The sequence below is a fragment of the Balaenoptera physalus genome (assembly GCF_965194825.1).
Source record: "Balaenoptera physalus genome assembly, chromosome: 4".
Lineage (NCBI taxonomy): Eukaryota > Metazoa > Chordata > Mammalia > Artiodactyla > Balaenopteridae > Balaenoptera > Balaenoptera physalus.
The window spans coordinates 138,062,283-138,076,423 of NC_138891.1; the positions used below are offsets into that span (position 1 = coordinate 138,062,283).

The 14,141-nt window shown below is 41.3% G+C and overlaps 1 protein-coding gene across 1 annotated transcript in view; it reads right to left on the minus strand.

Annotated features, from left to right (window-relative positions):
* The window catches only part of CLDN14 (claudin 14), a 103,359-nt gene extending 95,457 nt beyond the window's left edge, over nt 1–7,902 (minus strand). The window contains exon 1 of the mRNA XM_082458883.1: nt 4,876–7,902. The gene's annotated coding sequence lies outside the window, so the exon portion shown is untranslated. The remainder of the gene's footprint in view (nt 1–4,875) is intronic.
* Nucleotides 7,903–14,141: the final 6,239 nt, after the last annotated feature.

Sequence of the window (14,141 nt, forward strand, 5' to 3'; positions counted from 1 at the left end):
TTATACTACATTCTCTTCTTTTTCTGTATGTTTGAAATATCTAACAATATAAAGGAGAAAAGGGAGATGCTGAAGGACAAAACGTTTAAGGTGAAAGCTTCTAGAGAATACACCTACTGTTCACCATGTATTTTAATGGCTCTGTGTAGAAAGCTGCATATTCTCAAGGGTTTTGTGAAAACGATGATATTACTGACCAAGTTCAGAGACAATTCAAGTTGGAAAAATAAGCCATTCAGAGAACAGAAATGCACAGCACAGTCGCTATAGCTCCCTTACTGCAGTATATTAAAGAAAGTAATTATGTCGAGTGTGGTTAATATTATGCAAGGTAGTATAATTAAAGTGCTTTTAAAACCCCCTCCCGTATCTCTTATCATGGAGAGCTTATTCAGTGTAACATGAAGGTTTGCTAACTGTTGTTTCTGTTCTGTTCTTTGTCCACAACATGGAGACATGTGGTGTTCAGAGTGGCATAAAAGATCCCAGGAGCATGGTGCATCAGTGTTTCTTTTTGTTTTTTAACATTTTTATTGGAGTATAATTGCTTTACAATGGTGTGTTAGTTTCTGCTGTATCACAAAGTGAATCAGCTACACTTATACATATATCCCCATATCTCCTCCCTCTTGAATCTCCCTCCCACCCTCCCTATCCCACTCCTCTAGGTGGTCACAAAGCACCGAGCTGATCTCCCTGTGCTATGCAGCTGCTTCCCACTAGCAGTATCATCTCACTCCACTTTGAAGGTTATGGACCCCAGGGTTCAGAGCAGGCCTTTGGGTTGGAAGCCTTCCAACCGTGAAGGAGTGAACTTCAAACCCAACCGCAGACTGAAAAGATGGAGATTCTTGGAATGGAACGCCTTTTGGAGCTGAAGAACATACCATTATGTCCAGGTGCCCTGATTGATGTGGAAGGACCCTGCCAAATTCCATTCTGCAGACTGGAAATTCCAGGATAGTGCTGGTACTGGTGAGTGACACTTTCTTGGAATGTCACCAGGAGTTATAAAGTACTCTCCTCACCTCTACGTGTCTAAGGTATGAAGGGTAAAGGTCATCATATAGGACATTTAAATAATCATAAAAACATCGCAATGGATTGCAATGGGAAGAATGTACAGAGGATGGATGGAGTCCGACTGAATCATCTCAAGCCCATTTCTCAAGGACGCCCTCCTCCCTCAGTGAAATCAGATACAGCAGCGGGATTGCCAAGTTGAGTCTGCGCTGAAGCACAACAGGCTTTGTTTTACAAGCATCTCTTTATGATTCTGTAATCAGCCGCGTACAGGGGAACCCTGTGCAGTCCTGGAGCCATGCTCTCTGGGATTGTTACCTCAGGCTTTTACTGCCTGTGGTTGGGTTTGTTTTGTTTTGTTTTGTTTGGGGGTCACTATGTAATTCCAGCCCTGGCGTCATCTGTATCTGTGTAGGGGGCTTGTGTAGTTTGTGTGCTTGTGAACTGGATGTGCTCCCCAAATAGCAGGGAGCACCTCAGGGGTGCACCATGCAGCCTTCTAACTCAGTTTGGTGTGGCCCATATCATATGGCACTGTGGGCAACCTGCCCTCTGCAGAGGCTGGGCTCGTGTTTTTGCACCAGCCATGGCGCTCCACACCCCTCACACAGTTCCCCATGGTGACCAGGGATTGAAGAGGCGATATTGTGAGAAAGAACATATATATGTATAACTGAATCACTTTGCTGTACAGCAGAAATTAACACAAACTTGTAAATCAACTACACTTCAACAAAATAAATTTTTTAAAAAATCAGTACCATTTATAATGGCATTCCAAAGTTCAAATACCAAGACATAAATCTACTGAAAGATGTATAAAACCTATATGTAAAAACTACAAAGCATTCCTAAGAAAAATGAAAGAGACCTAACAAAGTGGAATATTTTCATGTTATTGACTGGAAGACTCAATATTGTTAACATGTCTATTTTCCCTAAAATTGTGTATTTGTTCAATACAATCACTGTAAAAATTTCCAGGAGGCTGTTTTGAAGAAATAAATGAGCTGATTCCAAAAAGATCTAGAGTATCCAAAATGATTTGGAAAAAGAAATACAAACTCGGGGGACTTACACTATGTGATTTCAAGGTATATTATAAACCTACAGAAGTCAAGGCAGTAGAGTATTGACATGAATATATACATATAAATCAATTGAATGAAACAGAGAGTTGATTGGTAGACTGACACATAGACAGTCCATTGATTTTCCACAAAGATGCCAAAGTCAATCAATGAAGAAAGAAAAGTTTTTATAATAAATACTGCTAGAACTAAATATGTCACATTTATACAATGAAATACTATTCAACAATAAAAAAGAATGAACTATTGATATACGCAACAACATGGATGATTCCCAAATACAATATGTCAAACAAAAGAAGCCAAAATCAAGGGAGTACATACACTTTGACTCCGTTCATAGGAAATCCAAGTGAAGATAAAACTAATCTCTATATGTAATCTATAAAAAAGTCAGAACTGGAGAAAGCTTGAGGGAAGTTTCTGGTATGATAAAAAATGTTCTATATCTTGTTTTGAGTGGTGATTACCAAAGTGTATACAATTCTCAAAGCTTGTTGAATCAAACACCTAATATCTGTACAGTTAACTTACATGAATTATACCTAAATAAAAAATTCTAAAGAAATGAAAAATTATTAGGGCAGGAAATGTTTAGTTAGTGAACTGCTTTCATATCTGTTCTACATTTCTCTACATGCTATTGCACAAAACACATGTATATGATGGTATGGATCATATGATATGACTTCTTAGATTGTAGCCCTATTTGAATTTTTAGAATTCTTTTCACATGAAGCTGTTTCAAGTAATGAAAACACAATAGAATACTTTATATTGTTTGTGGTGCAATAGTTTCTAACCCAAAGAAACTCACTTTTCTACTTAAGTTAAATGACAAGGCTTTGATTCAGTTTTTTTTACATTCCCATTAAACTTCCAGAGGACACAGGGAATGAAAGTCTTTAAAGCCAGTTCCCAATGCTTTGCTTCCTTCCCCTCTATCCCCAGCCCCACCATCTTTATTTACTGGTAGAGACAGTTTTAAGAAATAAAATCCTATTTAGCAGGAAGAATCAAACTGGAAAACAGACATTCCTGTCTCTCCCTAAGAATAAAAGTGGGTAGAGCATGTCACCATATTGTCTTCTTATAGCAGTCTCTATACCATATTCTCTTTCTATAGAATTGAAGTTATTTATTTATATATTTGGTTGCACCAGGTCTTAGTTGCAGCAGGCAGTCTCCTTAGCTGTGGCTCCAGTGCTCCTTAGTTGCAGCTCGCCAGCTCCTTTGTTGTGGCATGTGGGGCCCTTAGTTGTGGCACGAGGGATCCTTAGTTGTGGCATGCAAACTTTTAGTTGTGGCATGCAAACTTTTAGTTGTGTCATGCATGTGGGATCCAGTTCCCTGACCAGGGATCGAACCTGGAACTCCCTGCACTGGGAGTGCGGAGTCTTATCCACTGCGCCAGCAGGGAAGTCACAGAATTGAAGTTTCTATTTTTGCAAAGAAATTGAGATTACTAATGCCGGCCGTGCTGTTTGGTTGTTGTCTCATTCGCCATCAGGCAATGTGCAGGGTCCGCCTTGGGTTTACTCCCGGCTGCTCTCTTGGGTCAATCAGCTTTAACTGACCCTGACGCTTAGTGATGTCAAACTGTGATAATCAGCCAAGAATAACTCATCCATGAATTGAGCCCTTATTATATGCCAGGCACTGACATATTAATATTTGTCTCCACATACTGCCCTGAGGTAGGACTATCATGAATTCCCATTTTACAGATGAGGAGCCTGAGGCACAGAAAGGTTACATAACTTACATCTAGTAAGTAGATGAGCTGGGGTCTGAATCCAGGTGGTTTGCCCCAGAATCCATGTTCTTAACCACCATCTCATTCAACCTCACTAATGCTTTAGCAAAAGGGAACAAATAAAACCAGAAGCAGGTGATACTGCTGTGCGTGGTGTTTGATAATGGAGACAGTCTTGGGAGTGGGCACCTTGTTCACAAGAAGCACAAACAAGATTTATTGGCATAGATGGACGTTCCCAAACACAATTCTCATGATTTCAAAGATGTTAATGGTCTTGAATCTTATAATTTTGCAGCTGTTGATGAAGTGCGTCTGGATTTATACCTGGTTTCACTTACTCCCTAGAAGGAGCCGTCTTGCTTTTAGAGCATAAAGAACCACCTCTCTGGTGAAATGAGCTCGTAGACCCTGAGAACAAGCCTCTCTAGAATTCCGTAATGGAGAAAGCAATGATATTTCTGCAGTCGCTCTCCTGGAGACCCCTACACAGTCCAGAAATGCACTGGAGTTTCTTTCCTTTGGAAACTGATCTTGCCATTAATCAACATGAACACAAAATCTGTGTATCCCAAAATTACTATCCCATTTCCATGTACTCAGTGATTAAAAGGCAAACAAACCAAACCATCCCTTCTTACCAAAGGAAGGTAAAAACAGGACTATGTTTTGCTGATATCCTTAGAGTCCAGAGATATATATATATCTAGAATCTAGACAGATATATAGAATACAGAATCTGTCTAGATTCCATGCAGTCAGAGCCACTTAATAAAACAAGCTATTGAATTACTCACCAATCATCTAATCTACTCATTAAGAAACACAGAAATTTCTCATCCTTGTCTTCCTTCCATCTTTCTTTCCTTTTTTAACCTCCTTGCCCATCCTACTCCCAGCTCTCCTGTCTGCTCTTATTATTTTAACCTTCCGTGGCTGGCAGAGACTCCAACCTCAAGATAAAATTAGGCAGAGATGTAATTGACAAACTATAGTGCAACTCACCGTGTTGGTGTGTCCCCAGCCTGGTCCAGCTCTACATCTGAATGCTCTTCCAGGCTCCTCTTAAACATCTTACTCAGCCTCTTTCCCAGGTGCCCCTCGACTCCGGACTTTCATCTGGCCAGGTCGCTGTTCTCGGTAGCTTCCCCCGGCTTGACCTCACCACCAACGAGATCCACCTGGCCTCCGGTCGGGCCGCACTTTGCTTGTCCTTCCTAGGGCCGCTGAACTCTCAGCTGGTGCCTGGCCCGCTCCCGTATGGATGTCTCTCAGACCTCCTGGTAATCCAGGCCTGTGACACACCCAGTTTCAGCTCTCAACGCTGCCCTTTGGGTACCTGCCATTCCAACTCTGTCCTCTCTAAAAAGGGACCAGTGTCTCTCGGGCCCAGCTTAAATTTAGAGTCACTATTCTCTTAACAAAAGGCCAATCAAGTACTAAAATGGTTTCACTGACGTATCTCCCGGCTCAAATGACCTGTTTTCTTAGGCCTCATTGTTGCCGGTCACTGCTGATGCCTCTTGGTGTTCAAATTCAGACGAAAGCCCAGGCTAAGAGTGGCATTAGGAAACAGGAAGAGATCTGGAGGAAAAGCGAGGGGGTGAAGAGGGGCCATGGAAGAAATACTGCAGAAAGGCAGCACTGAGGCCCAGAGAAGAGGGAAGAAGTAGCCAGTGGGTGAAGTCCACCAGGAGGGGAGGAGAAATACATGTGGAAAGTGGTTCCCTAAGGAAAGGGAAGGCCAGGAAAAGACAAAAAGACCATCTAAAAAAAAAAAAGCAAAGAAAAGCAAAGAGTGGAACTTAAAGATCAGGGTTAAAGCTGTTTTGTTGTCTGGGAACGGGAAAGGGAAAGAACGTCCCTCCATGTGTTTTTCTGGCCAGGTAACTTTCCAAAGCCTGTCTACTTCCATTTTCCCATAAGGACCTCATCCTAATGACAAAGTCAGGCACACATTGCTGCTTCCCAGAGCTTGATGGGTGGAGCTGAAAGTTCCAACCCTCTAATCTCTAGGTTTTTCTGGTAACCAGACCCATCCTGGGGCCCCACTCTAAGTCATCATTAGCACAAGCTCAAGAGAAACTTCTCATGAGTGACAAAGCCAACTCTTATGACTCAGGAGTTCCAAGGGTATGAGGAGCTCTGTGCCAGGAACTGGGACAAAGACCAAATACATTTCTTATTACACCTACCACCCCCTTGCCACGTGACATAGCAGATCTTCCCATCAGAACTTGGAGTTGATTTCTCCATCCTTTGATATGGGCTTTGTGAAGTGACTTGCTTTGGCCAATGGGACATTAGAAAATGTGACACCATCAGAGATCTGAAAGGTGGGTGTACTGGGGCTTGCCTTCTCCTGCTGCTGGGAATCCATTAGCCACCACATAACAAGGGCAGGCTGGTGTCCTGGGGGATGAGAGACCATGTGGGGAGAGACCCCAGCCATCTCAGCTTTCCACCTGAAAAACCAGACATGGAAAAAAGGCCAAACCAGACCATTCAGCCATAACTCAGCTGGCTCAGACTGAAGAACAGCTCACTCAACCCACAGAATCATGAGATACAATAAATGTTTGCTATTTTAAGCCATTAAATTTGGGAGTTGTTTGTTACACAGCAAAAGCTAACAGCAACTCGTACCTGGCAATAATAGCCAGTATTTATTAAGATCTTATTAACAACAGTCACACTGCTAGTTGCATCCCAGTCTGCCATGCTGGATCTCCCTGGTACCCAGGACAGAGTCTTAAACACAAGAGATGGCCAGTAGGTATCATCTGAATAATTTTTAAAAGTTATTTTTACTGTACCTGAATCCAGAAAGCTTAAAAGGATACTAAAACACAATCAAACAGCATTAGTTAAAAATAGGTAAAAGGAGAAAATGCAAGTGTGGGAGACATAAAATGAAACTAAGAGACAGATCATCCAAAATGAAAATAAATAAGGAAGTACAAGCTTTAAATGACACATTAAACAAGATGGACTTAATTGATATTTTTAGGACATTCCATCCAAAAACAACAGAATACAATTTCTTCTCAAGTGCTCATGGGATATTCTCCAGGATAGATCATATCTTGGGTCACAAATCAAGCCTTGGTAAATTTAAGAAAATTGAAATCGTATCAAGCATCTTTTCCGACCACAATGCTATGAGACTAGATATCAATTACAGGAAAAAAATCTGTAAAAAATACAAACACATGGAGGCTAAACAATACACTACTTAATAACCAAGAGATCACTGAAGAAATCAAAGAGGAAATCAAAAAATACCTAGAAACAAATGACAATGAAAACACGATGACCCAAAACTTATGGGATGCAGCAAAAGCAGTTCTAAGAGGGAAGTTTATAGCAGTACAATCCTACCTCAAGAAACAAGAAACATCTCAAATAAACAACTTAACCTTACACTTAAAGCAATTAGAGAAAGAAGAACAAAAAAACCTCAAAGTTAGCAGAAGGAAAGAAATCATAAAGATCAGATCAGAAATAAATGAAAAAGAAATGAAGGAAATGATAGCAAAGATCAATAAAAATAAAAGCTGGTTCTTTGAGACAATAAACAAAATTGATAAACCATTAGCCAGACTCATCAAGAAAAAAAGGGAGAAGACTCAAATCAATACAATTAGAAATTAAAAAGGAGAAGTAACAACTGACACTACAGAAATACAAAGGATCATGAGAGATTACTACAAGCAACTATATGCCAATAAAATGGACAACCTAGAAGAAATGGACAAATTCTTAGAAATGCACAACCTTCCGAGACTGAACCAGGAAGACATAGAAAATATAAACAGACCAATCACAAGCACTGAAATTGAAACTGTGATTAAAAATCTTCCAACAAACAAAAGCCCAGGACCAGATGGCTTCACAGGCGAATTCCATCAAACATTTAGAGAAGAACTAACACCTATCCTTCTCAAACTCTTCCAAAATATAGCAGAGAGAGGAACACTCGCAAACTCATTCTACGAGGCCACCATCACCCTGATGCCAAAACCATACAAAGATGTCACAAAGAAAACTACAGGGCAATATCACTGATGAACACAGATGCAAAAATCCTCAACAAAATACTGGCAAACAGAATCCAACAGCACATTAAAAGGATCATACACCATGATCAAGTGGGGTTTATCCCAGGAATGCAAGGATTCTTCAATATATGCAAATCAATCAATGTGATACACCATATTAACAAATTGTAGGAGAAAAACCATATGATCATCTCAATAGATGCAGAGAAAGCTTTCAACAAAATTCAAAACCCATTTATGATAAAAACTCTCCAGAAAGTAAGCATAGAGGGAACTTACCTCAACATAATAAAGGCTATATATGACAAACCCACAGCCAATATCGTCCTCAGTGGTGAAAAACTGAAACCATTTCCACTAAGATCAGGAACAAGACAAGGTTGCCCACTCTCACCACTATTATTCAACATAGTTTTGGAAGTTTTAGCCACAGCAATCAGAGAAGAAAAAGAAATAAAAGGAATCCAAATCAGAAAAGAAGAAGTAAAGCTGTCACTGTTTGCAGATGACATGATGCTATACATAGAGAATCCTAAAGATGCTACCAGAAAACTACTAGAGCTAATCAATGGATTTGGTAAAGTAGCAGGATACAAAATTAATGCACAGAAATTTCTTGCATTCCTATACACCAGTGATGAAAACTCTGAAAGTGAAATTAAGAAAACACTCCCATTTACCATTACAACAAAAAGAATAAAATATCTAGGAATAAACCTACCTAAGGAGACAGAAGACCTGTATGCAGAAAATTTTAAGACACTGATGAAAGAAATTAAAGATGATACAAATAGATGGAGAGATATACCATGTTCTTGGATTGGAAGAATCAACATTGTGAAAATGACTATACTACCCAAAGCAATCTACAGATTCAATGCAATCCCTATCAAACTACTACTGGCATTTTTCACAGAACTAGAACAAAAAAATCTCACAATTTGTATGGAAACACAAAAGACCCTGAATAGCCAAAGCAATCTTGAGAAAGAAAAATGGAGCTGGAGGAATCAGCCTCCCTGACTTCAGACTATACTACAAAGCTACAGTAATCAAGACAGTATGGTACTGGCACAAAAACAGAAATATAGATCACTGGAACAGGATAGAAAGCCCAGAGATAAACCCATGCACATATGGTCACCTTATCTTTGATAAAGGAGGCAAGAATATACAGTGGAGAAAAGACGGCCTCTTCAATAAATCGTGCTGGGAAAACTGGACAGCTACATGTAAAAGAATGAAATTAGAACACTCCCTAACACCATACACAAAAATAAACTCAAAATGGATTAAAGACCTAAATGTAAGGCCAGATACTATTAAACTCTTAGAGGAAAACATAAAATACTCCATGACATAAATAACAGCAAGATCCTTTTTGACCCACCTCCTAGAGAAATGGAAATAAAAACAAAAATAAACAAATGGGACCTAATGAAACTTAAAAGCTTTTGCACAGCAAAGGAAACCATAAACAAGACTAAAAGACAACCCTCAGAATGGGAGAAAATATTTGCAAATGAAGCAACTGACAAAGGATTAATCTCCAAAACATACAAGCAGCTCATGCAGCTCAATATGAAAAAAACAAACAACCCAATCCAAAAATGGGCAGAAGACCTAAACAGACATTTCTCCAAAGAAGATATACAGATTGCCAACAAGCACATGAAAGAATGCTCAACATCATTAATCATTAGAGAAATGCAAATCAAAACTACAATGAGATATCATCTCACACCAGTCAGAATGGCCATCATCAAAAAATCTACAAACAATAAATGCTGGAGAGGGTGTGGAGAAAAGGGAACCCTCTTGCACTGTTGGTGGGAATGTAAATTGATACCACCACTATGGAGAACAGTATGGACGTTCCTTAAAAAACTAAAAATAGAACTACCATACAACCCAGCAATCCCACTACTGGGCATATACCCTGAGAAAACCATAATTCAAAAAGAGTCATGTACCAAAATGTTCATTGCAGCTCTATTTACAATAGCCAGGACATGGAAGCAACCTAAGTGTCCATCAACAGATGAATGGATAAAGATGTGGCACATATATACAATGGAATATTACTCAGCCATAAAAAGAAACAAAATTGAGTTATTTGTAGTGAGGTGGATGGACCTAGAGTCTTTCATACAGAGTGAAGTAAGTCAGAAAGAGAAAAACAAATACCGTATGCTAACACATATATATGGAATCTAAGAAAAAAAAAAAAGGTCACAAAGAACCTAAGGGCAAGACGGGAATACAGACGTAGACCTACTAGAGAATGGACTTGAGGATATGGGGAGGGGGAAGGGTAAGCTGGGACAAAGTAAGAGAGTGGCATGGACATATATACACTACCAAATGTAAAATAGATAGCTAGTGGGAAGCAGTCGCATAGCACAGGGAGATCAGCTCAGTGCTTTGTGACCACCTAGAGGGGTGGGATAGGGAGGGTGGGAGGGAGAGAGATGCAAGAGGGAAGAGATATGGGGATATATGTATAACTGATTCACTTTGTTATAAAGCAGAAACTAACACACCATTGTAAAGCAATTATACTCCAATAAAGATGCAAAAAAAAAAAAGAAAAGAAAAAAGAAACTAAGCACAGAGGGAAAAAACCAAAAGCAAACATAGATATCTAAACGATGGTTTTGGGTAGATATATTAGTCTGCAAGGGTTGTCATAACGAAGTACACTGACTGGGTGGTTTAAACAACAGAAATTTATTTTCTGACAGTCCTGGAGGTTAGAAGTCCAAGATCAATGTGTTGACAGGGTTGGTCCCATCTGAGGCCTCTTTCCTTAGCTTCTAGATGGCCATCTTCTCCTCGTATCTTGTATCTTTACATGGTCTTTCCTCTGTGCATCCGTATCCAAATTTTCTCTCATTATAAGGACACCAGTCGTATGGGATTAGGACCCAACCTAATGACCTCATTTTAGCTTCTTTACCTTTCTAAAGGATTTGTCTCCAAATACAGTCACATTCTGAGGTCCTGGGAGTTAGGGATTCAACACGTGAATTTGACGGGACAATGGGGGCAGGGGGCACCACAGTTCAGCCCGTAGCAGTAGAAAACCAGTTTGCTTTAAGCTTCCCAACACTCAAAGGAAAACCTAGACAATCACAAAAGTTCGTGTCCATAAACTCAGGGAAAACAGAACTACCCAGTGGCTAGCTCTCAACACAGACAGGTTTTCCACAAGCTTTCTCATAAAATGTGAAAAAACAGCATCTTACAGTTAAAACAACAAGTTACAAATCCATCCTCAGCATTGGCCAGTGGTTCAAGACTGGAGAGAATGATGATTTGAACAAATTTTCTTCTCAGCCTTATTCAATGAAGGAGTAGTCACTAGACAGGATGGCTAGCAACCTGTGGACCAGTCTTTCCACTAGAATGGTTCCATTTCTTTGGACATTAAAGGGATTTTTATTCTCAAGAATGTTCTATTAAAATGCAGCACCATGGTTGAGAGCCGATGAAGGTGAGAATGACCTGGGTGTGCTTACTGAAGACCCCAGAGGGTAAAGGGAGAGAGAGAAGCTTCTAGACAAGAGATGACATGTGCAGAGGGCCAGTTTCCTCCATTTCACACCTTAGGTGAGATGCACCTTAACCCCCAGCATCTTTCTCCTCGTATGGTGGACATGTTGATTGTGACTCACTCCCATGGCCCCTCCTAAGGGAAGATAACCTGGTGAGGTCCTCCACAGAAAGCCATGTATGTGGTCACAGTGACCCCCCTCTTCCTGGTCTTAGTTGGTGGTCCACTGACCCAAGGACTGTCAACCCATTTATTGGCCAGTAACCTGTGATGTATGGCTTGGCACAGCAAGGTGTGTTCAGCCAATCAGATTCTCTCTGTCTCAGAGGAAATGGGCCAGGTGGGGGTGGGAATCGCTGTTGTAAAACTTGGACCAGGGCCCTCAAGTGTTCAAACACAGACTAAAATTATGAGGAAGCAGAAACTACAGGGAAGCAGAAGAAGCCACAAAGCATTAAAAATAACAGAGCACACTTCTCACCCATTAGGAGCAGAAAATATATCAAGAGAACAGAGCATAAGTATTGGTGAGGATGTGGAGGAATTGGAACCTCTGTGCATTCTAGGAGGAAATGTAAAATGGTGTGTCCACTGTGGAAAACAGTATGGTAATTCCTAAAAAAATTAAACAGAGAAACCACATGATCCAGCAACTCCACTCCTAGGTATATACTACCCCGAAGAGTTGAAAGCAGGGACTCAAATGGATACTTGTACATCAATGTCCAGAACATCATTCACAATAGGCAAGAGGTGGAAGCAACCCAAATGTCCACTGACAGATGAATGCATTAAAAAAGTGGTACAACCATACAATGGAATATTACTTGGCCTTAAAAAAAGAATGAAATCCTGACACATGCTATAGCATGGATGAACCATGAAGACATAATGAGTGAAATAAGCCAGACACAAAAGGACAAATAGTGTATGATTCCACTTACACGAGGTACCTAGGAGAGGCAAATTCATAGACGCAGAGAGTAGAATGGTGGCTGCCAGGGGTCAGGGGATGTGGGAGTGGACAGCTAGTGGGTAGAGTTCCTCTTCAGGAAGATGAAAAAGTCCTGGAGATGGGAGCTCAACTTTATGAATGTATGTACTTAATGCCACTGAATTGTACACCTAAAAATAGTTAAAATGGTAAATTTTATGTTATGTGTATTTTACAATAAAAAAAATAACAGAGCAGGTGGGAGCCATCCCCAAACCTGCCTTGGTGTCTGAACACCTCCAGGGCCACCTCCCTGACTCCAAATTCTCAAAACAAGTACCCTGTTCCCTCCACGGTATTTGTGTGAAGCTGGTTCTTTGCAGAGACAATCCGACAGCAGGCGACTCAGGAATGCGCATCCCTGTGTTGTGATGGCCTTTGCTGCTCGCACGGCGTGCCCGCCACACTGCCCCATGGGAGCATCATGACCACGGGGAAGGGGGTTATTCTCCCGACCCCCGCCCCTGCCCTGTGAAATCACAGCCGCAGCATCTAGTGAGGGTCAGAGAAGTGAGGAGGTCTCTGCAAGCTCACTTGGCTCACTAATGGCCGGTGAACTTAGGGTCCGTGTTCAGGTCACAGAGCATGACAATGTGGCTGAACTAGCCCCAAAGAAGTAAACACCAAAGAGTAGAGATTCCAGAGGAATGGAGGGGCAGAGGGGAGGGAGAGGGAAAGCCAGAGATGTGAAGATAGGCTGAGAAGGAGTCTAGAAGAAGCAAGGTCGTGGCCAGGTGCCCGGGTGACAGATCCTGGGAAGGTCTGTAGGCTGGATATCTGATCCAGGGCCACACTTGGCATTAGAACCTACAGCTTATTTCCCTACTGTCAGGCTGCCCTGACAGCGCAGACGAAGGCGGAGACCTGGCAATGGTTTGGTGAGTACAGGTAAGGTAGGACACCCAGGAGAAAGTGTAGGAGAAAAAGCCACAAGCAGATAACAAAACCCTGAGGCACTTTGATAATATGGAAGGAGACCAAGGAAGTCAAGAGGTGCTTTGGTAACAAATCACTGTGGCAAAGACACAAGCACGAAAGTGTAAATGTGAACCTTTCACTCGTCCCTGTCATCTAGTTTGGGCTGCAGGTCCCTCACTCAGCAAGTTTTGACTGAGCATTGGTATGTGCCAGGCGCTGTTCTAGGCCCAGAGGATACAGCAGGGAACTGAGCAGAAAAGGAATCCTTGCCCTAGTCAGGGAGACAGACAATCACAAGATGAAGGTGCAAACTGCAGGGCAGCTTTGACAGTGATAAATGCTGAGGAGAAAAGGAACACAGGGAACAGGATAGGAAGATCTGAGGCTGTTACCCCTTTAGAGAGAATGACAAGAGAAAGAAGTCTTTGCCGAGAAGGTGGTGTTTGGATAAAGACTTAAAGGAAGGGGGTAACAAGAAATGAGGGTGCTAGGGGAGGAGCAGGTCAGCCTCAGGGAACAGCACATGCAAAGGCCCTGAGGTGAGTGGGTTTGGTGTAGCTGAGTATCAGCAAGGAAAAGGATTGCCAGGTAAAATACAGGACACTCAGTTAAATTTGAATTTCAGATAAAGAATGAATAATTTCTTAGTATGAGTATGTCCCAAATATTGCATGTTGCGATCTTCCCTGCTACCTCTATGAGAGACCTTAGGGAAAGACATAGTTTTCTGGGTGTGACACAA